The sequence below is a fragment of the Balaenoptera ricei genome, chromosome X (assembly GCF_028023285.1).
Source record: "Balaenoptera ricei isolate mBalRic1 chromosome X, mBalRic1.hap2, whole genome shotgun sequence".
NCBI lineage: Eukaryota > Metazoa > Chordata > Mammalia > Artiodactyla > Balaenopteridae > Balaenoptera > Balaenoptera ricei.
In genome coordinates, this window is record NC_082660.1 from 110,550,855 (window position 1) to 110,574,342 (window position 23,488).

The 23,488-nt window shown below is 42.2% G+C and overlaps 1 protein-coding gene across 6 annotated transcripts in view; it reads left to right on the forward strand.

The window, feature by feature from the left end:
- The first annotated feature begins 22,466 nt into the window (after nucleotides 1-22,466).
- The window catches only part of XIAP (X-linked inhibitor of apoptosis), a 48,361-nt gene continuing 47,339 nt past the window's right edge, over nucleotides 22,467-23,488 (forward strand). For 3 of the 6 annotated variants that reach the window (XM_059911498.1, XM_059911502.1, XM_059911500.1), the window contains exons 1-2: nucleotides 22,467-22,574; nucleotides 22,841-22,967. The gene's annotated coding sequence lies outside the window, so the exon portion shown is untranslated. The other 3 variants (XM_059911499.1, XM_059911503.1, XM_059911501.1) reach the window with 2 other exon arrangements.

Consider the following 23,488-nt stretch of genomic DNA (forward strand, 5'->3'; position numbering starts at 1 on the left):
TCTCAGGCTTCCAATAAGGTATTTTTTAAATAGTCCACAGGCTTCCTGCAGCTTATTGACTTTTTGAATGTTAGTCTTAATTTTCCTAATGTCCTGTAACATGTGGCATACCCAAACAGGAATAGGCCTTGTTCAGACACCAGCCTGAAGAACTGTTGACTTAGTGTGCTCTCTGTGGACAGAAACCGGCCTGCAACTGTTTTCCAGGCTCAACCACCAGTTAAGAGCTCTTTCCTTCACACAGAAAGAGATCTTTGCTCAGGAATTTCTAAAAAAAAACAAAAAACAAACCAAAAAAACACCTAAAGAATGAATTGAGAAAAAGGAACCTACACTCTGTGTAAAAAAGAAAGAAAGAACAATACAATAGAATGCAAAGCATATTGCAATTAATACAAAGGCTAAACTTGTGAACTGCCACTAATTCCTTCTCTCCCTTAGCAAAGTATTGGCAAAGGGAAGTGATTCATATTCTAGGGCAACACAAGGATTCTAGGAACTAACATATCCAGTTACCTGAAAAATCTGAACTTGGATTTCCTCCAAATCATGATCAATCCAGGTCAATGCCAGATTCCTCAAAAGAGGCCTGAGCCCTTCCACTCATCCAGCTGCTACTGTTTCAATCCATTGTCAATAGAGAAATAGACTTATTAGGGAGATGGCTCTGCCATGGCAACGTTGCTCATAACCACAGAGGCAAAGGCTTGGACTATCCGAGTTTTGGCAGAATGCCTTTCATCCGCCTGGAACACACGAGGACAGGAGGCCTGTAAGGAGCTATTACGAGGCCATCTCCCACTGGCCTCCCTACCCGCGCTGGGAGGCTGTCATGAGATAAGTTTTGCATTCCCTCCCTGGTTCTGATTAGGTGTGGAGCTTTCCAACGTACTCCTTCAGAACAGAGCTGCAGAACGTAAAATCTGTAGTGGCAGCTCAGCTCCTCAGGACAACTTGTTTATAGTTTATTAATAAAACTGCTATGAACATTTGCATATAATTCAACATTGTTTTGAATCCTGAAGAAATGCCTGTATGCAAGCATCTTCTTTTCCTTTTATTATAGAATACTTCAAACATACAAACAAGTATAGAGAATAATAAAATACCTGTATAACCCTCCATTCATTTTTTTCCCTTTTATATAGACTTTATTTTTTAGAGCAGTTGTAGGTTCTCAACAAAACGAAGCAGAAAGTACAGAGTTCTCATATATCCCTTGCCCCATGGATACATAGCCTCCCCTATTATCAACATCTCTCACCAGCACTGTACATTTGTTACAACTGATGAATCTACATTGACATAGCATAATCACCCAAAGTCCATAGTTTACGTTAGGGTTCGTTCACTCCTGGTGTTATACATTGTATAGGTTTGAACAAATGTATAATGACATATATCCACCACTATAGTATACAGAGTAATTTTGCTCCCCTAAAAATCCTTTGTTCTCTGCTGTTGGAGGTCATTGAGGGGATGTGACTGCCAGTTGACCCCACAAGCTGGACCCAGGCAATCAGATGCTCCTCACCCCTCCCCTGTCCTTGGAATGTACATTCTGCCCACCATTCCCACAGTGGGAGCCATTTTCAAAGACATACCCTTGAGAGAGTAATGTGTTGCTGAGACCATCTGGACAGTATACATGACTGAACCCAGTTAAGACCTCTATGTAAACTTTTAACGTTCTGGCCAGAGGGTGCGGAGATCTACTCATCTTGTAGCCACCCAAGACAAGCCTCATGTTTAAGTTCCCTTGCTTATTAAAACCACCACGTACCAATCTGGGGTGGTCTGCCTCTTGCTTTGGTCTCTCCTTGCTCTCCATGTACGAGGGCCAATTTTCAAACCAACATCTGCCTATTCATCCCTCTCTCCCCCCAACTCCTGGACCACTGACCTTTTTTATTGTCTCCATAGTTTTGCCTTCCTGTCATATAGTTGGAATCACACAGTATGTAGCCTTTTCAGATTGGCTTCTTTTGCTTAACTATATGCCTTTAAGATTCATCCATACTGTTGTGTGGATTGATAGTATATTCCTTTTTATTGCAAAAGAAGATTCCATTGTAAGCGTGTACCACAGTTTATCTATTCACCTATTGAAGGGTATCTTGGCTGCTTCCAGCTTTGGGCTATTATTTTTCAAAACCCCTAGAATCTTAGAGCACAAAGAGTGAAACGATGTATGCAAATTAAGAAAAAAATCATTTAGGAGATCAGGGGAATCCCAGAATGGGGTGCAGACTATGACAAAAAAAAATATAGCTATATTTCAAATGTATGACATAACCTCGCTAAAGAGGATGAAGGAAAGGTGCTAACCTAAGTACCTTGGGAAATGAATGAAGTCTGTAAGACTAAAGGCAAAATGAACTGTTCATAAGCACTGAACTCTGGTTGGCAAAGTTGTTTCCCATGGGGATATGGATTAACAATTCTGAAACCGTTGTACATGTATACTGGGATTGAACAATAAGTAAATGGAAAGTGGATAGTAGGAGACATGTTCTTGCTGTTGGAGTGAGAGATTACAGATAAGCAAGAGGAAGAGGCTAGAATGATCCATGTGGTGATGGATTAGAGTTGGAGACATCAGTATGAACTTATCTTTAGCTTAATACAGATACTGATGGTTATATATAGAAATATTTATAAATATGTGCATATACATGGGTTAGTATACATACATATATCTCCTTGATCTGTCAGTTGAGAGAGCCTAGTAGCAATGACAATCCAGTAGCAACAAGCACACCTAGCACCCAGACCTTGGTTTCTAATACCAACAGAAGGAATGAGGGCTCCTTGGAGAAATGGCTAATTCTAGGAATGGGCCAAGAAATATGCAAGATGAACCTGGACCATCTTGTATTGCCAGAAAGTAAGGAAGTGCTAAAAAACAAAGAAATAAAAAACCAATGCAATGATGATGGAGGTATATCAAAGGGACACAGGAGGCAGCTGAACGAACTCCCTTTAGCCAAATCTAGAACAATTTGAGCAACCAAATAAAGAAGTATTTATCCATTAGTCTGTACTGATATAAATAAATGATTGAATAAATAAATGGAAGAGAAGGGATAAATATCCCATGCAGAAGAATTCCAAATAATTTATGTATATATTCCACCCTCACGGTGGTAGAGCATGACTACCCACTCCTTAGTGTGGGCTAAGCATAGTGACAGCCTTCCAAACAGTATAGTATGGAAAGGGTCACAAACAAGTAACTTTACAGTGGAGAAATCTGAAAAATACTACCTCAGCCAGGTGATCAAGATCAACATCAACATGGTAAGTCATGTTGCTAACATGTACCTTTCATATGGTGTGATGAGAATGAGATTTTACCTCTATGTCCTTCCTCCCTAAAACACATAACCCCAGTTTAATCATGAGAAAAAATATCAGACAAATCTCAATTGAGGAACATTCTACAAAGTACCTGACCAGTACTCCTCAAAACAGTACTGTACCAGTACTCCTCAAAAGTAAGGAAAGTTCAGGAAAATATCACAGCCAAGAAGAGTGTAAGGAGACATGACAACTAAATGTAATGTGGTAACCTGGATGGGTTCCTGGAATAGTAAAAGGACATTAGGTAAAAACTAAGGAAATCTGAACGAGATATGTACTTTAGTTAATAATAATGTACCAGTATTGATTCATTAATTGTGACAAATGTACCATCCTACTTACAAGAACTTAATAATAGGGAAAACTGTGTACTGGTATATGTTACCTCTCTGTATTATGCTTGCAATTTTTCTTTAAATCTAAAGCAATTCTGAAATAAAATGTTTACTCTTTAAAAATGTTGCAAATCCAAATGTAGGAATATTCTTCAAAAACAATTTGCCTATTGAACAGCACAGGGAATATAGCCAATATTTTATAGTAACTTTAAATGCAGTATAATCTATAAAAATATTGAGTCACTATGTTGTACACCTGAAACTAATATAATATTGTAAATCAACTATACTTCAATACAAATAAATAGATAAATAAATAAATGAAATCTCTAAAATCTAAAAACAAACAGAGAAACCCCAATTTGCCTAGACTCTTCAAAAAAGTCAATGTCATGAAAGGCACAAAAAAGGCAGTGGAACTTTACTAGATTAGAGACTAAATGAAATGACAACTAAATACAATGTGTGATGTTTGAGTGGATTCTAGATGGCGTTTAAAACAACACTAAAGCAGGGCTTCCCTGGTGGCGCAGTGGTTGAGAATCTGCCTGCTAATGCAAGGGACACGGGTTCGAACCCTGGTCTGGGAAGATCCCACATGCCGCGGAGCAACTAGGCCCGTGAGCCACAACTACTGAGCCTGTGCGTCTGGAGCCTGTGCTCTGCAACAAGAGAGGCCACGGTAGTGAGAGGCCCGCGCACCGCAATGAAGAGTGGCCCCCGCTTGCCGCAACTAGAGAAAGCCCTAGCACAGAAACGAAGACCCAACATAGCAATCAATCAATCAATCAATAAATCTAAAAAAAAAAATTAAAAAAAAAACAACACTAAAGCAGATTACTACAATAATTGGAGCAATGTGAATATGGATTGTAAATTAGGTAATAGTATAATGATAAACATTAAAATGCCCTGAATGTGATCAATGTATTGTGGTTATGTAGAAGAATGCCTTTGCTTTAGGAAATACATGCTGAAGTATTTAGGAATTAAGTGCAATTTGCTCTCAAATGATTCAGGAAAAAAAATGTATATTTACACATAGATAAAGCAAATGTGGCAACATGCTTACAATTGATAAGGGGTGTGCGGATATCCATTGCACTGTTCTTGCAGCTTAGTATTTTAAATGTTTCAAAACATGATAATCATGTTGCAAAGAACATTTTTGCACATATCTTCTTGGGCACATGAAACTCTAGGTTATATACTCAGAAGTAGGATTTCTGAGTCATAAAGATGAGCATCTGTAGCTTTACTAAATTTTGCTAAATTACTCTCTGAAGTGGTTGTATCAGTTTATACTTCCACTACATTTCACCACAACTTCACACAACACTGTCAGTTCTCATTTATGCCAATCTGATGGGTGTAAGTGTCACATTATTGCTTTTTCCCCAACATTTTATTATGAAAAAAATTTAAACACATAGTAAAGTTTTTTTAAGTATGTAGTGAATTCAGGTGGTGGCTATATGAGCATATTGTCCTATTTGCTTTATCATATATCTATCCATCCCTCTAGCCATAATTCAATCCATCATATTTTGTAATGTATTTAAAAGTAAATTGAATCCATCAGTATACTTTACTCCTAAACACTTCAGCATGCATATTATTAATAAGAGTTCGACATTTGCTTACAGATTTTTAAGGTAAAATTTATTTACAGTGGAATGTTCAAACCATAATTATATACTCACTGAGTTCTAACAAATGCATATACACCTGTGTAACCCAAACCTCCATCAAATATAGAACATTACCATTGCCCATAGAGAGTTCCCTAATTCCCCTCCAAGTCAATCCCTGGTCCCACTCCCACCAGGTAACACTATTCTGTTTTGGTTTTTGCTTTCATGACAGATTAGTTTTTATCTGTTCTAGATATAATATGTACTCTTTTGTGGAAAATCTCCTTCACTCAGCATGTTTGTGAGATTCATTCAGGTTGCTGCATCTACCACTGGTTTGTTTCTTTTTATTGCTGAGTAGAATTCCATTGTATGCCACAGCTTGTTTATCCATTTTTCTGGTGATGGACACTGTGTCTTTTCTGTGTTTGGCTTTATAAATGAGGCTGCTAAGAACATTCTTGCCAAGTCTTCTGTAGACATATCTTTTCATCCCTCTTGGGTTCTTATTGTTTAATCTGCATGTCTCTGATTACTAATGAAATTGAACATATTTTCATATTAACCATATTTCATTTTATATATTGTCTACTTGTATCTTTTGTTCATTTTTCTGTTGAGCTGTTTGTCTTTAATTTTTTTTAATAAATTTATTTATTTATTTTTGGCTGCATTGGGTCTTCGTTGTTGCTTGCGGGCTATCTCTAGTTGCAGCGAGTGGGAGCTTCTCTTGTTGCAGAGCACAGGCCCTAGGTGTGCAGGCTTCAGTAGTTGTGGCATGCAGGCTCAGTATTTGTGGCTCATGGGCTCTAGAGTGCAAGATCAGTAGTTGTGGCACAAGGGCTTAGTTGCTCCACGGCATGTGGGATCTTCCCAGACCAGGGCTTGAACCTGTGTCCCCTGCACTGGCAGGAGGCTTCTTGACCACTGTGCCACGAGGGAAGTCCCTGTCTTTACTTTTCTTAAGAAGCTCTTTATTTGGATGCTAATCATGTATCTCTTACATGTTGCAAATAACTTGTCTTTCCATTTTGTTTATGGGATGTATTCTTATGCAGAAGTTTTAAATTTTAATACAGTCAAATTTAATCATTTTTCCTTTACATATTTTTTCACATCTTTATTGGCGTATAATTGCTCTGCAATGTTGTGTTAGTTTCTGCTGTACAACAGAGGGAATCAGCAATATGTATACATATATCCCCATGTCCCCTCCCTCTTGAGCCTCCCTCCCACCCTCCCTATCCCACCCCTCTAGGTCGTCACAAAGCATCGAGTTGATCTCCCTGTGTTATGCAGCAGCTTCCCACTAGCTATCTATTTTACATTTGGTAGTGTATATATGTCAATGCTACTCTCTCACTTTGTCCCAGCTTCCCCTTCCCCCTGTGTCCTCAAGTCTGTTTTCTACGTCTGCATCTTTATTCCTGCACTGCCCCTAGGTTCATCTGTACTGTTTTTTTTAGATTCCATATATATGCATTAGCATACAGTATTTGTTTTACTCTTTCTGACTTACTTCACTCTGTATGACAGTCTCTAGATCCATCCACCTCAATACAAATAACTCAATTTCATTTCTTTTTATGGCTGAGTAATATTCCATTGTATATATGTGCCACATCTTCTTTATCTATTCATCTGATGATGGACACTTAGGTTGCTTCCATGTCCTGGCTATTGTAAATAGTGCTGCAATGAACATTGTGGTACATGACTCTTTTTGAATTATGGTTTTCTCAGGGTATATGCCCAGTAGTGGGATTGCTGGGTCATATGGTAGTTCTATTTTTAGTTTTTTAAGGAACCTCCATACTGTTCTCTATAGTGGTTGTATCAATTTACATTCCCACCAACAGTGTAGGAGGGTTCCCTTTTCACCACACCCTTTCCATCATTTATTGTTTGTAGATTTTTTGATGATGGCCATTCTGACTGGTGTGAGGTGATATCTCATTGTGGTTTTGATTTGCATTTCTCTAATGATTAGTGATGTTAAGCATCTTTTCATGTGTTTGTTGACAATCTGTATATCTTCTTGGGAGAAATGTCTATTTAGGTCTTGTGCCCATTTTTGGATTGGGTTGTTTGTTTTTTTGATATTGAGCTGCATGAGCTGCATGTAAATTTTGGAGATTAATCCTTTGTCAGTTGCTTTGTTTGCAAATATTTTCTCCCATTCTGAGGGTTGTCTTTTCATCTTGTTTATGGTTTCCTTTGCTGTGCAAAAGCTTTTAAGTTTCATTAAGTCTCATTTGTTTGTTTTTGTTTTTATTTCCATTTCTCTAGGAGGTGGGTCAAAAAGGATCTTGCTGTGATTTATGTCATAGAGTGTTCTGCCTATGGTTTCCTCTAAGAGTTTTATAGTGTCTGGCCTTACATTTAGGTCTTTAATCCATTTTGAGTTTATTTTTGTGTATGGTGTTAGGAAGTGTTCTAATTTCATTCTTTCACATGTAGCTGTCCAGTTTTCCCAGCACCACTTATTGAAGAGGCTGTCTTTTCTCCATTGTATATTCTTGCCTCCTTTGTCAAAGATAAGGTGGCCATATGTGCGTGGGTTTGTCTCTGGGCTTTCTATCCTGTTCCATTGATCTATATTTCTGTTTTTGTGCCAGTACCATACTGTCTTGATTACTGTAGCTTTGTGGTATTGTCTGAAGTCAGGGTACCTGATTCCTCCAGCTCTGTTTTTCTTTCTCAAGATTGCTTTGGCTATTCGGGGTTTCCATACAAATTGTAAAATTTTTTGTTCTAGTTCTGTGAAAAATGCCATTGGTAATTTGATAGGGATTGCATTGAATCTGTAGATTGCTTTGGGTAGTATACTCATTTTCACAATATTGATTCTTCCAATCCAAGAACATGGTATGTGTCTCCATTTGTTCGTATCATCTTTGATTTCTTTCATCAGTGTCTTATAGTTTTCTGCATACAGGTCTTTTGTCTCCTTAGGTAGGTTTATTCCTAGGTATTTTATTCTTTTTGTTGCAGTGATAAATGGGAGTGTTTCCTTAATTTCTCTTTCTGATTTTTTGTTGTTAGTGTATAGGAATGCAAGAGATTTCTGTGCATTAATTTTGTATCCTTCCTTTACATTTTGTACTTTATCCATCTTGTCTATGGTAGTGATCTTTGGTCTAAGGTACACATTCCCTAGGGGTATGTGAAAACTTTCTAAGGTATTTAAGAGTATGGATGGCTTTGAAGGAATCGATTTTTAGATCCTCAACTTCCATAGCTATTCTTTCTTAAAATGAAATATTTCAGAATGCCTGTGTGGTGGCCTCATTCTGGGTCTCTTTTTCCATCTTTCTTTTCACAAATGCCTGTATCCTTTTTCCCCAACCTGAATCTTAGTATTGTTCATTGTCCCAAGTATAAAACCTCTGGTGAGACAAACAAAGGGGCAAATCAAAATATTGGTGTTAAAAGTGTACATTCTGTGTATATATGAAATTATAGAACAGGGAAGATGAATTCATAGTGAAAATCAGAACAGTGGTTGCTTCTGGGGTGGGAATGAATATTGACTGCCTCAAACAAACAAACAAACAAAACCCACAAGAGCAAATAATATGCATGTTGAAGTATTTAGGAGTGAAGTGTACTAATGCCTGAAACTTACTTTGAAATGCATTAAAAACATAAGATGGGTTAATGGATGGATAGAAGGCTGGGTAGATGGAAAGACAGGTAATAAAGTAAACATAGCAACATGCTAATTACAGAATCTAGGTGCCGAGGATATGGACATTTGTATACAATTCTATCAACTTCTCTATTTGTTTTTAAATTTCCACAATAACATGTTAGGGGAAAGGAATAACATGTAGAAAACTACTGATGCTGAGGAAGTCTCCTCTAATCAAACTCTTGTGTCTTTCTCTGCTCCTGAGAGGTCCATGAGAACAAAGCAATAAGAGCCTGGGTAAGAAATACTGAAGATGGCAATGCGTTATTTCATCTAGGCAACATCTATCTTAGAATTCAGAAATGAGATAGCTCGTTACAAGGGATGCATCAACACATTTTTATGTGAGTTTCAAACTCAGACTTTTTAAAACGAAGTAAGTCTCATTTGACTTTTTTTTTAATGAAGAGAACTGACACTGCCAATTAGAATATATGGTGGGCATTTTACATAAACTGACTAAACTTAAATCAGCAGCTCCCCAAAGTTTTGTTGTTGTTTTTTTTAAATTTTTATTTATTTATTTATTTATGTCTGTCTTGGGTCTTCATTTCTGTGCGAGGGCTTTCTCTAGTTGCGGCAAGCGGGGGCCACTCTTCATCACAGTGCGCTGGCCTCTCACTATCACGGCCTCTCTTGTTGCGGAGTACAGGCTCCAGACGCACAGGCTCAGTAGTTGTGGCTCATGGACCTAGTTGCTCCATGGCATGTGGGATCTTCCCACACCAGGGCTCGAACCCGTGTCCCCTGCATTGGCAGGCAGATTCTCAACCACTGTGCCACCAGGGAAGCCCTCCCCAAAGTTTTGAAGATAATATATTTAAAACACAAGATAAAACAGAAGCATTTTATTTTAAAATACTGTACTGGCAGAAATTCATTCAAATTAACAATATTTTTATTTTTCCAACCCTTTCTGAACATATCAGGTTAAATAAGTTACCTCTAAGAGAAAAAGTAAATAGGTATAGTTACTAGTCATCTAAAAAGCCTTTTTGGTATAGTTCCTAGAAACTGAGAAAGTAAATGGCTCTAGAGAAAGAGTAACAAATCTTTTTGCAATTCACGTGGTTGCCAATCCTTTGCTTTCAACCAATTTGAAGGAAAATCTAATCAGGTAGTCAGACAAAAGATCACAAAAAGACATTTCTTTTTTTTTTAGCCGTGCCGTGCAGCATGCAGGATCTTAGTTCCCTCACCAGGGATCCAACCTGTGCCCCGTGCAGTGGAAGCTCGGAGTCTTAACCACTGGACCACCAGGGAAGTCCCTAAAAGAAGACATTTCTGATAGATCACTATGTGATTTTGGCAAACAACTCAGAAAGTGTTCAAATAATCAAATTACATGGCTATTACACTACTATTTATATTCCTATATTCTTATATGTTTGAACAAGTTTCTCAGTGTGTATATCTATAAAAATCAAAACAGAAATAGAATTGAAACTGAGTTCTCATTCTAGCAACAAGTAGTATTCATCCATAGCCACATGGGAGGAAAAAAAATCCAGCTCATTCAAGAGTGCATTTCCAATAAAATTGGACTTTTTATGCTTTCAATTCATTTATCAAAATTTATTAAAAAATTATGTTTTGAGCAATTTTATACCAATAATAATTGTTACAATAACTCAATCCAGAGAAATTTTTTTTTTTGGCCACACCACGTGGCTTGCAGCATTTTAGTTCCACGACCAGGGATTGAACCCAGTGGCCCCTGCAGTGGAAGTGCAGAGTCCTAGGCACTGGACCACCAGGGAAGTCCCTCAGAGAAATTTTTAATAGCTGAAAACTTATATTTACAGGACATTTGCTAAAATTTTATTTTATATTCACATTTTTGCTGCAAAGAACTATGAAAAGGTGATAAATAAAAGACTTTTAAGAAAAAAATATATCATGGGGCCTCCCTGGTGGTGCAATGGTTAAGAATCCACCTGCCAATGCAGGGGACACGGGTTCGAGCCCTGGTCCGGGAAGATCCCACATGCCGCAGAGCAACTGAGCCTGCGTGCCACAACTACTGAGGCCCGTGTGCCTAGAGCCCGTGCTCTGCAACAAGAGAAGCCACTGCAATGAGAAGCCCATGCACCACAATGAAGAGTAGCCCCCGCTCACTGCAACTAGAGAAAGCCCACTGGCAGCAGTGAAGACCCAACGCAGCCAAAAATAAAATAAAAATTAATTAATTAATTTTTAAAAAAGAATAAAATATATCACATTAAGATAAAATTCTATGAGGGAAGTGGAATGGAAAAATGAAGTAAAGACAAAAATAGATATAAATATTCTGGCTGTTAAAGAAGAGCTTATTCCTTTAATTTTCAAGTGGGTGACATGAGTATCAAATCACTATAGTATTTTGATTTCATTTAAAATAACCATGGAGGGCTTCCCTGGTGGCGCAGTGGTTAAGAATCCACCTGCCAATGCAGGGGACACGGGTTCAAGCCCTGGTCTGGGAAGATCCCACATGCCACGGAGCAACTAAGTCTGTGCACCACAACTACTGAGCCTGAGCTCTAGAACCCGTGAGCCACAACTACTGAAGCCCGTGTGCCTAGAGCCTGTGCTCCACAACAAGAGGAGACACCGCAATGAGAAGCCCGTGCACCGCCAAGAAGAGTAGCCTCCACTCACTGCAACTAGAGAAAGCCCACGTGCAGCAACGAAGACCCAACGCAGCCAAGAATAAATAAATAAAATAAATACATTTTAAAAAATAAATAAATAAAATAACCATGGATTTGGTTTTTATGCCAACATTTACAATATATTGGAAATTATATCCTTTGTAATTATTTTAATGTATAATGAAAACATTTTTATGTCATATTAAACACGTGAAAGAGGATGCACAATTTTTCAAAATTCTTTTAGAGATATGAGAGCAAAAAACATGAAAACTACTAGCCTAAGAAATCTTTTTCTACCCTATGATGAAATTATATTCTCTTAAATTTTCTTTAAAAATGTAAAAGTTTTGCTTCTTACATTTATGTCTCTAATCAACCTGGAATTGATTTTTTTTATAGAATGTGAAGTAGAGAAATATATTTTTCCCCAAAACATAGCCCAGAAACCATATCATCGTTTCTTTTTTTTTTCTTTTTTTAATTTATTTGGCTGCGCAGAGTCTTAGTTGCGGCATGCGGGATCTTCATTGCCATATGCGGGATCTTCTTTGTGGCGTGCGGCATCTTTAGTTGCAGCATGCGGGGTCTTTAGTTGCAGTATGTGATCTCTTAGTTGTGGCATGTGGGATCTAGTTCTCCTACCAGGGATCGAACCTGGGCTCACTGCATTGGGAGTGCAGAGTCTTAGCCACAGGGTAGTCCCTGACACAGCATCATTTCTTTTTTTGTAAATTTATTCATTTTCTTTACATTTATTTTTGGCTGCGTTGGGTCTTCGTTGCTGCGCGTGGGCTTTCTCTAGTTGCGGCGAGCGGGGGCTACTTTTCGTTGTGGTGCGCAGGCTTCTCATTGCGGTGGCTTCTCTTGTTGCCGAGCACAGGCTCTAGGCGCACGGCCTTCCGTAGTTGTGGCTCGCAGGCTCTAGAGCGCAGGCTCCGTAGTTGTGGCGCACGGGCTCAGTTGCTCTGCGGCATGTGGGATCTTCCCGGACCAGGGCTCGAACCCGTGTCCCCTGCATTGGCAGGTGGATTCTTAACCACTGCGCCACCAGGGAAGCCCAGCATCATTTCTTGACTGGCCCATCCGTTCTTTCCTCACCAATTTGTAATGCCACCTTGGTCATACATCGAGTTTCCATATGGAAACATGTGGGTTTATTTTGGGCATTCCTTTCTATTTCATTGGCCTCTTTGCCTTTGTGTGGACCATCACATTGTCTAAATCACTATAGCCTTTACAATAAGTCTTGATATCTAGAAGGGCAAGTCCCCACACCTTGTTCCTCTTCCTCAAAATTGTCTTGGCTATTCTTGCTTGCTTGGTCTTCCATATGAATTTCAGAATTAGTTTGCCATATTCCATTAAAATTTCTCTTGGGATTTTTATTGGAAATGCACAGGATCTAAGTTTAGATTCATTTGGGGAAAATAGCTTTATGATACTGAGTTTTCCAATCCATGAATATTGTGGAGGCAAAGACCGCTAGTTGTCTACTCAGTATTCACTCTCTTTTCCTTCCTAACAGAACCCTGATTTATTTTGGGTGGAAATGTACCCAGATAAAAGAATACACTGTTTGGGTTTCCCTGGTGGTGCAGTGGTTGGGAATCTGCCTGCCAGTGCAGGGGACATGGGTTCAAGCCCTGGTCCGGGAAGATTCCACATGCCCCGGAGCAACTAAGCCCGGGTGCCACAACTACTGAGCCTGCGCTCTAGAGCTTGCGAGCCATAACTACTGAGCCCACGAGCCACAACTACTGCAGCCCGTGCGCCTAGAGCCTGTGCTCCGCAACAAGAGACGCCAGGACAATGAGAAGCCCGCGCACGGCAACGAAGAGTAGCCCCCACTCGCTGCAACTAGAGAAAGCCCACGCACAGCAATAAAGACCCAACACAGCCAAATATAAAAACAAATAAATAAATAAATTTTACAAAAAAAGAATACACTGTTCGCTCTCCCTTGCATCCAGGAATAGTCAACGAGGTGTAGGTGCAAGCTCCATAAGGCTTCTGTGAAGGGTCTTTAAAGGGACCTGTCTTAGATGGGAAGACATGACTCATACTCAGCTTCCCCCTTCTTCCTCTCACAAATATCCCCTTTTCACAGCTCTTGAAATCATGCCTTTACACTCCGTTCATACCGCCACTGCCTCTGCTGGGACCTTCCTCATTTCCTGGTTACTGCACTCACTTGCCTCCTAAGTCATCTCACCACCACTTCCCTCCAATCCATTCTCTACGTTACTACACCAGGGTGATTTTTCTAAAACCCAACTCTCATCATTTCACTACCCTACTTAAAACCTTTTGATGGTTCTGTTGCTTCCAGAAGTGGTTTTCAAACCTGGCTGGAAAGCAGGTTTGGAAAGCACCAAAATCAACTGGAAAGCATGGGGAAGCTTTACATCTTCCCCAAACATAGCCCACATTCACTGACTCTGAATCACAGGAGGAGGGAGTGTCCCCAAATCAGTGGTTTCAAAAAGCTCTTCAGGTGATTCCAATTCATCACCCCATTTGGGAACCACTGACTTATATGATAGAAGCCAAATTATTTAATGTGCTGTGCAAGGTGTTACAGACTGAATTCTATTCCTCCAAAATTCATATGCTGAAGTCCTAACCCCCAGTACCTCAGAATGTGACTGTATTTGGAGACAGGGCCTTTGAAGAGGTAATTAAGTTAAAATGAGGTGGTCAGGGTGGGCCCTAATCAAATATGACTGACATCTATATAAGAGGAGATTAGGATACAGACAGACCAAGAGGGAAGACCATGTAGAGATACAGGGAGAAGACGGCCATCTGCAAGCCAAGAGGAGAGACCTCAAAAGAAAGTGAACCTGCCAACACGTTGATCTCAGACTTCCAGCCTCCAGAACTGTGAGAAAATGCAGTTCTAGTGTGTAAGCCACCCAGTCTGTGGTATTTTGTTATGGCAGCCCAAGCAACCAAATACACAAGGATTGAATCCAGGCCCTGGCTACCTCTCTGGAGCCTCAGTTCTCTGTCAGGCTCCAGCCATCCCCCCATCATCACCCACCCACACCTCCACCACTTACTAGTTTTGAGACCTTGAGCAACCTAACCTCTCTGTACCCAGTTTTCTTATCTGTAAAATGATCATCTCTGTAATGCATTTAACACAGTGTGAACGTATAAAACATTCAATAAATGTTAGCAGCTACACTCCAGCCAGAAGGCATTAACTGCCATTCTCTAAATGCATGCTGTCTGGTTTCACTTCCGTGACTTAGCACATGCTGATATGTTTGCTTAGAATGCCTTTCTCTCACTGCTTCACCTAGCTATCTCTTGGTTGCCCTTCAAGACTGAATTCCTGGTGCAGCCCTCTCTTCCCCCAGTCCAGAGCCCCACCCTGGGCTCCCACAGCCCCCTGTGCTTGCCTCTACCAAGTGAGAAGCCATTGCAGGGTTTCAGGTGGAGGACCGACCTGATCTGGCTTAAGTACCCTTTATATGCCAAGCACCATTCTAGGGTCTGAGTCAAAATGAGAATAAAAAAAACACTTAGCTCATAGGGTTACTGAGAGTATTACGAGAGATAAAGTGTGCCAAGCACTTAAGACAGTGCCTGGCATATGGCAAACACTCAGCAAATGCTATTATTATCTATCTATATTCAGTACACTATCTCACATCCACTGACGTCTTTGGCCTCTTGCTCAGTCTTCCACTCTAAACACAAATCCCACAACCGCTCTGGGGGATGACCCCTCCAACATGCTAGCCTCTCTCCTGGATCTCAACTCCAGTAGCTTTCACTTCTACCCTACTCCAGACACACTGTGACAACATCCTGACCTTGACTTTGTTGTTGGATTGTTGGATTTTTGCAGACTGAATAGACAAACATACGACTAGATTCATAAATAGAAAGCCCAGGTGGAATTTTCCATTAGCTTGAGACAAGACTGTGCTCCTCTGTCCCCACCCCAGACAAGCAACAGGTCTCTTCTCTATGACTGGGTCCCTGGCAGATAAAGGCAGAGAAGGGAAAGGGAGGACTGGTTGGAGATGCTAGTTTTGCTGGCACAAGATGAGGGCAGTCACCTTTATGACTGCTCAAAGAGAGGAAATTACAGTCACAGTCTTAGTGGAAACAAGGAGGGAACGAGAGGTTAGCAATCAAGACACCCGAGCAAGAGTCAGGAGACTGAGGGGCAGGTGCTGCCGACAGGTGCTGTTCAACATGAATGACCTTCACAAAAGCTGTTTCCTGAGGATGAGTCAAGAGTAATCCTACGCAGATGTACACCCCTTCCTGCCAGAAGAAGGTACATAAAACTGATGGCTCCAAGGGTAAGGCCTGGAAGTCAGGGCTCACCCCACCTCCGTTCACTCAAGGCAATTCTCTTCTACATTTATTTATTTGGACTTTCACTTATAACTTCTTTTGCAAAAAGTGTTACAGTGCTAAACCTTTGCTGTTTCCCTCAGCAGATAACTACATATTTTACTTTCCATAGAAGCCAGCCACCACTGAGGTATGGTAACCATTCTCAACATTCCTCTCTCCTTACCTACATCTCATGCCCTTGAGCCTCTGAGTATGTGTCCTTTATCCTGTTCAAGGCTAATGCCACTACTCATGCTTGATCCCATCTCTTTCTCATTTCCTCTGAGTCTTTATGCCATCAAATTTCCTTTCTCCTACTAGGTTGAACCATATTAAATTGCTGTTTGGGACATTTAGCAATGGTGGAACATTGGCAGTTTCATATGGTTCAGACTAATATAGCTTTGTTCTTTCCCTCTGTAAATTTGCCTTCTCCTCAACCAAAAACAATTACAAAAAAAATCCTTCAACAGGTTAGAGTAACCTCTCCATAGATTGGGTTTTTTCTAACCTCAGAGCTCTATGTGTCCCTAAATATAAAATCTAGGCACCATACCCCAGATATATCTGCCTTTGGTGTTCATATCTCCCAAATGACAATTCACCCAACAGGTATTTACCAAGGGTCTGGCATGTTTATGAAATTTTTGTTCACTCATTCAACAAATATCTTCTGAGTACCTACACTGTGCCAGACACTGTTCTAAGCACTTGGAATATCAGTGAACAAAACAAAGATCTCCATCCTCTTGGAGCCTATACTCTAGCAGGGGTGGGAGGAAGGAGACATACAATAAACATAATAAATAAGATAACCATATAGCATGTTAGAAAGTGAAAGATACCATGGGAAAAAGACAAAGTAGAGCAGGGAAGGGAGACAGGGAGTGCTAAGAGGAGAAGCTGTAATTTAATTTAATTTAATTTATTAAAGTATAGTTGATTTATAATATTGTGTTAGTTTCAGGTGTACAGCATAGTGATTCATTGTTTTGTTTTTTGCAGATTATATTCCATTATGGGTTATTACAAGATATTGGGTCAAAAATTCCCTGTGCTATAATAGTAAATCCTTGTTGCTTATCTATTTTATGTATAGTAGTTTGTATCTGTTAATCCCTTGCCCCTAACTTGTTCCTCCTCCCCTCCCTCTCCCCTTTGGTAACCATAAGTTTGTGAGTCTGTTTCTGCTTTGTATATAGATTCATTTGCATTATTTTTTAGATTCCACAGGTAAGTCCTATCACATAGTATTTGTCTTTCTCTGACTTATTTCACTGAGCAGAATATTTTCTAGGTCCATCCATGTTGCTGCAAATGGCAATATTTCAATCTTTTTTTATGGCTGAGTAATATTCCATTGTATGTATACCACATCTTCTTAATCCAATTATCTGTTGATGGGCATTTGGGTTGCTTCCATGTCTTGGCTATTGTATTGGGATGGCCAAAAAGTGCCTTCAGTTTTTTAAAAAATTTATTTTATTTATTTATTTATTTCCATCGAGGTACAGTAATCTTGGTTGTAGGTTTTTCCCTTTCATCACTTTAAATATGTCCTGCCACTCCCTTCCGGCTTGCAGAGTTTCTGTTGAAAGATCAGCTGTTAACCTTATGGGGATTCCCTTGTATGTTATTTGTTGTTTTTCCCTTGCTGCTTTTAATATTTTTTCTGTGTATTTAATTTTTGATAGTTTGATTAGTATGTGTCTTGGCATGTTCCTCCTTGGATTTATCCTGTAAGGGACTCTCTGTGCTTCCTGGACTTGATTGACTATTTCCTTTCCCCTATTAGAGAAGTTTTCAACTATAATCTCTTCAAATATTTTCTCAGCCCCTTTCTTTTTCCCTTCTTCTTCTGGGACCCCTATAATTCGAATGTTGGTGTGTTTAATGTTGTCCCAGAGGTCTCTGAGACTGTCCTCAATTCTTTTCATTCTTTTTTCTTTATTCTGCTCTGCACTAGTTATTTCCACTATTTTATCTTCCAGGTCACGTATCTGTTCTTCTGCCTCAGTTATCCTGCCATTGATTCCTTCTAGAGAATTTTTAATTTCATTTATTGTGTTGTTCATCATTGTTTGTTTGCTCTTTAGTTCTTCTAGGTCCTTGTTAAATGTTTCTTGTATTTTCTCCATTCTATTTCCAAGATTTTGGATCATCTTTACTGTCATTACTCTGAATTCTTTTTCAGGTAGACTGCCTATTTCCTCTTCATTTGTTTGGTCTGATTGGTTTTTGCCTTGCTCCTTCATCTGCTGTGTGTTTCTCTGTCTTCTCATTTTGCTTAACTTACTGTGTTTGGGGTCTCCTTTTCGCAGGCTGCAGGTTTGTAGTTCCCGTTGTTTTTGGTGTCTGTCCCCAGTGGCTAAGGTTGGTTCAGTGGGTTGTGTAGGCTTCCTGGTGGAGGGGACTAGTGCCTGTGTTCTGGTGGATGAGGCTGGATCTTGCCTTTCTGGTGGGCAGGACCACGTCCGGTGCTGTGTTTTGGGGTGTCTGTGACCTTATTATGATTTTAGGTAGCCTCTCTGCTAATGGGTGGGGTTGTGTTCCTGTCTTGCTAGTTGTTTGGCATAGGGTGTCCAGCACTGTAGCTTGCTGGTCGTTGAGTGGAGCTGGGTCTTAGCGTTGAGATGGAGATCTCTGGGAGAGCTTTCGCCGTTTGATATTATGTGGAGCCAGGAGGTCTCTGGTGGACCAATGTCCTGAACTCGGCTCTCCCACCTCAGAGGCACAGGCCTGATACCCGGCCGGAGCACCAAGACCCTGTCAGCCACACGGCTTTTGGGAGGTCTGAGGTCTTCTGCCAGCGTTCAGTAGGTGTTCTGTAGGAGTTGTTCCATTTGTAGATGTATTTCTGATGTATTTGTGGGGAGGAAGGCGATCTCCACATCTCACCCCTCCGCCATCTTGAAGCTCCTCCTCTATTTCACCTTAGAGAAGATCACGTTATCTAGGTCTCCAGCACTCTTGCACTCTGCATTCTCTAAGTAATGTAATTTCCCAGTCCAGTAGAGGTTCATAGCTTTTCCACTGTGGAAGCACTAAAGATCTGCTAGTGTTGGAGGGTCTCCTACAGAGGCAGGAGGTGGCTGTGGCTCACCGTGGGGAAAAGGACACTGGCAGCAGAAGTTCTGGGAAGTACTCCTTGGCATGAGCCCTCCAGGAGTCCTCCATTAGTCCCAGCCAAGAGCCTCTATTTTATTTATTTATTTTTGGCTGCACTGGGTCTTCGTTGCTGCACGCGGGCTTTCTCTAGTTGCAGCGAGCAGGGGCTACTCTTTGTTGCAGTGCGCAGGCTTCTCATTGCGGTGGTTTCTCTTGTTGCGGAGCATGGGCTCTAGGTGCACGGGCTTCAGTAGTGGTGGCGCACGGGCTTAGTTGCTTTGCAGCATGTGGGATCTTCCCAGACCAGGGCTCAAACCCGTGTCCCCTGCATTGGCAGGCGGATTCTTAACCACTGCGCCACCAGGGAAGTCCCACCTTTGGTTTTTAAGTAAAAACACATTTTTCATTTTCACCAAGAACTTTACTGAACAATGTATTCACCCTTTTGTTCCACTACCTTCTGCCATTTTTCAGGGAACTTCATAATTCCATTTTCCCAAAACTTTTTATTTTTTTGAGCAAAGAACTGTTCCAGGGCTTCCCTGGTGGCGCAGTGGTTGAGAATCTGCCTGCCAATGCAGGGGACACGGGTTCGAGCCCTGGTCTGGGAAGATCCCACATGCCGCGGAGCAACTAGGCCCGTGAGCCACAACTACCGAGCCTGCGCGTCTGGAACCTGTGCTCTGCAACAAGAGAGGCCACGACAGTGAAAGGCCCGTGCACCGCGATGAAGAGTGGCCCCCGCTTGCCGCAACTAGAGAAAGCCCTCGCACAGAAACCAAGACCCAACACAGCCAAAAATAAATAAATAAATAAATAAATAAATAAATAAATTTTTCTTAAATAAATAAATTTATTTATTTATGGCTGAGTTGGGTCTTCATCGCTGTGCGTGGGCTTTCTCTAGTTGTGGTGAGTGGAGGCTACTCTTCCTTACGGTGCACGGGCTTCTCATTGTGGTGGCTTCTCTTTGTTGCAGAGCACAGGCTCTAGGTGTGCGGGCTTCAGTTGTTGTGGCACGTGGGCTCTAGAGCACAGGCTCAGTAGTTGTGGCACACAGGCTTACTTGCTCCACAGCATGTGGGAATCTTCCTGGACCAGGGCACGAACCCGTGTCCTCTGCATTGGCAGGCAGATCCTTAACCACTGCACCACCAGGGAAGTCCCTTTAAAATTTTTTTAAAATATTTATTTATTTATTTTATTCTTGGCTGCGTTGGGTCTTCATTGCAGCATGCAGGATCTTCGTTGCGGTGTGTGGGCTCCATAGTGCGTGGGCTCTGTAGTTGTGGCAGGCTCTCTAGTTGTGGTTTGTATGCTCAGTAGTTGTGGCGTGCGGCTTAGTTGCCCTTCAACATGTGGGATCCTTGGTTCCCTGACTGAGGATCGAACCCACGTCCCCTGCAATGGAAGGCAGACTCTTAAACACTGGACCACCAGGGAGGTCTTGAGAAATTATAATTTTAAATGTGGTGGTTATGGCAGGTCTTACTGAGAAAGTGACAACTAAACAAAGACTTGAAGGGGGTGAAGGACAGCCATGGAGACATCTGGGGGAAGTGTTTCAGGCAGAATAAAGAGCAAGTACAAAGACCTTGAGGCAGGAAAGCTAAAAGAACAAGGGAATAGAGTAATAGGATATGAGGACATAAAGGTAAGAAGGATCCTGATTGCGTAGGGCTTTTGTATTTGTTATCTACTGTCTGATAACAAATTGCCCTAAAATTTAGCTTTTTAAAACGATACACAGGGGCTTCCCTCATGGCGTAGTGGTTAAGAATTCACCTGCCAACGCAGGGGACATGGGTTTGAGCCCTGGTCTGGGAAGATCCCACATGCTGCAAAGCAACTAAGCCCATGCGCCACAACTACCGAGCCTGCATTCTAGAGCCCACATGCCACAACTACGGAGCCCGCGTGCCACAACTACTGAAGCCCACGTGCCTAGAGCCCATGCTCCGCAACAAGAAGCCTGCACACCGCAACGAAGAGTAGCCCCCGCTCGCCGCAGCTAGAGAAAGCCCGCACGCAGCAACGAAGACCCAACGCAGGCAAAAATAAATAAGTAAATTTATTAAATAAGTAATAAACAATACACAGGAATTCAAGGGTGGCTTGGCTGGGAGGTTGTGGCTCTGAAGTCTTATCCTGAAGAATCCTCTTACAAGGTGGCTCACTCACATTGTTGGCCAGTTGGTGTTTGTTTTGAGTGGGGGAGGAGGAGATGAGAAGAAGGGGAGGACTCAGTCTTTTGCCATGTGCTCTCCAAATGCTGTTTGAGTATCCTTATGACATGACAGCTGGCTTCCTCCAGAGCAACCAATCCAAGAGACAGCAAGGCAGAAACCACAATGCCTTTTATGACCTAGCCTTTATGACACACTGTCACTCCCACCATATTCTCTTGGTTAAACAGATCAGCCCTGGTTCATTGTATAAGAGAAGTACCCAAGGGTGTGAAGAGCAAGAGATAAGGATCGTTGGAAATCATCTTGGTGGCTGGCTACCACAGCCTTTGTAAGACATTATAAGTCTGTGGCTTTTACTTTGAGGGGATTTGAGCAGAGAAATGACAATGATCTGACTTATCAGGATAATAATTTCATGAAGGTCAGCATCATTTGAGGATCCAGGTGATACTTAATGATCTTCCCCTCGACATGAAACATTTTCATTCAGAACCTCTCAACTCACTACACTAGCCTGTAAGGGAGCCCAAGTTTCTGAAACACAATTCATCTGTCAGTCTGATTCATCTGTCGGTTCCTACAGCATATTTGAAATAAATCCAGGATATGATCAGCATTTTATGTACACAGATTTCCTTTGTTTTCCTTCCTTCTGCTTTCTTTCTTCCCTATTCATTTTCCCTTCATCTCCCAATCCCTTTCCCGCTCCCACTGACTGTCTTTTTTCCTTTCACCTTCCCTCCTTGGATACAGGTCATATTCTAATCTCAGTTCTCTCGTTTATTAGCTGCGTGCTATTGGGGCAGTTAGCCTCTCTGGGCCTCAAATTTCCTCTGTTAAAATGGGTTTCATATGAGAGTGCCTACCTTAGAGGGTTGTCAAAATTACAACAAAGAACACGTCGACCACAGTGCCTGGTCTGTAGCAAGAACTCAACATGTTCGCTCTCTTCTCTGTCTTTTCATCCTTTTATCTCTATTCCCCGACTCCTCCACCCCGGAGCTCAGCGGGTAAAAGCCGTGGGAAAAATCACCTCAAGACTAAAAGCGGAAACATTCGAGCTGGGGGCGGGGACTGCGCGGTGCCTATTGCGCATGCGCACCCGCTCCGTCAGGTTCTGGTTTCCAGCTAGGGGGGGTGGGGTGTAGGGGCAAACAGGGCTTCGTTTGTCCCGGTTACCCTTTTCCGGCCCGGGGAAGTGGCAGGACCTCGGCGGAGTCCCGGGCGGGCTTAGCGCTAAGCGAGGGCTGGAGGTGTAACTTCGAAAATGGCGGAGGGGGAAGAAGGAGGGGTTTTACTGGGCGGGAGGCTGGCCTAGCGGCGGGGCTGAGGCCAGGAGACCGTGGGGGGCCCAGCGGCGCGGCGGGGGCCGGAAACGGACGGGCCGCCCCGCGTGCCTTGTCTCTTTGAGGCCTTGGCGTGGACGCACTTTGGATTCCCCGACTCGGGGTTTCTCCGGGGAGTGGGCGGGCTGGTGGGTGCGAGTGAGGGAGACGAAGGGACTTCCGTTTCCTTCCAGGCTGGGGCCTGACCGCCGAGAGGGGTTGGCATTTCCATATTGGGGCTCGGGCCGCCCCTCCTCCAGGACCCTCCCCTCAGCACTGCTCGGGGCGCCGCGGGCGATCCAGGTCGGCTCTCCTGGCGCGGTGGGTACTGCCCGTACGGGCTTCCTCCTCCCTCCCCTTTCCTTCTCTCCTCTCCCCTCCCTCCCCTTTCCTTCTCTCCTCTCCCCTCCCTCCCCTCGGGCCCCGCACTGCGGGGGAGGGCGGGAAGGCAGCCCCTGCCCTGCGCAGGTGACCAGCCCGGAGCCCGGTGCCCAGGTTCCCGGGACTGCGGAAGAAAGGCGTGGGTGGCTTCAGGCCGCCCGGGTGCCTCCGTAAACCCCGTGACCCCTAAGGTAAATCGAGTCAAAGAACTTTTTTCTTTTTTTAATGATCAAAGGGGACTCCCCACCCCCCACCCCATTCTGACGCCTGTGGCAGGTAAGGAGCTGGGTGGAGTGTGTCTGGGGAGGGCGTGTGAACCGAAAGAATAGGAGCCAAAGACCTTCCGGAAGAGGAAATTAGCTAGTAATTCTTTCCAACCTTTGCTGCCCTTGTCACCTCCCCAGCATATTCTGTGAGTAAAACAAAATTCAGTCTAACTTTCAGTTTCATTATTTTAACTC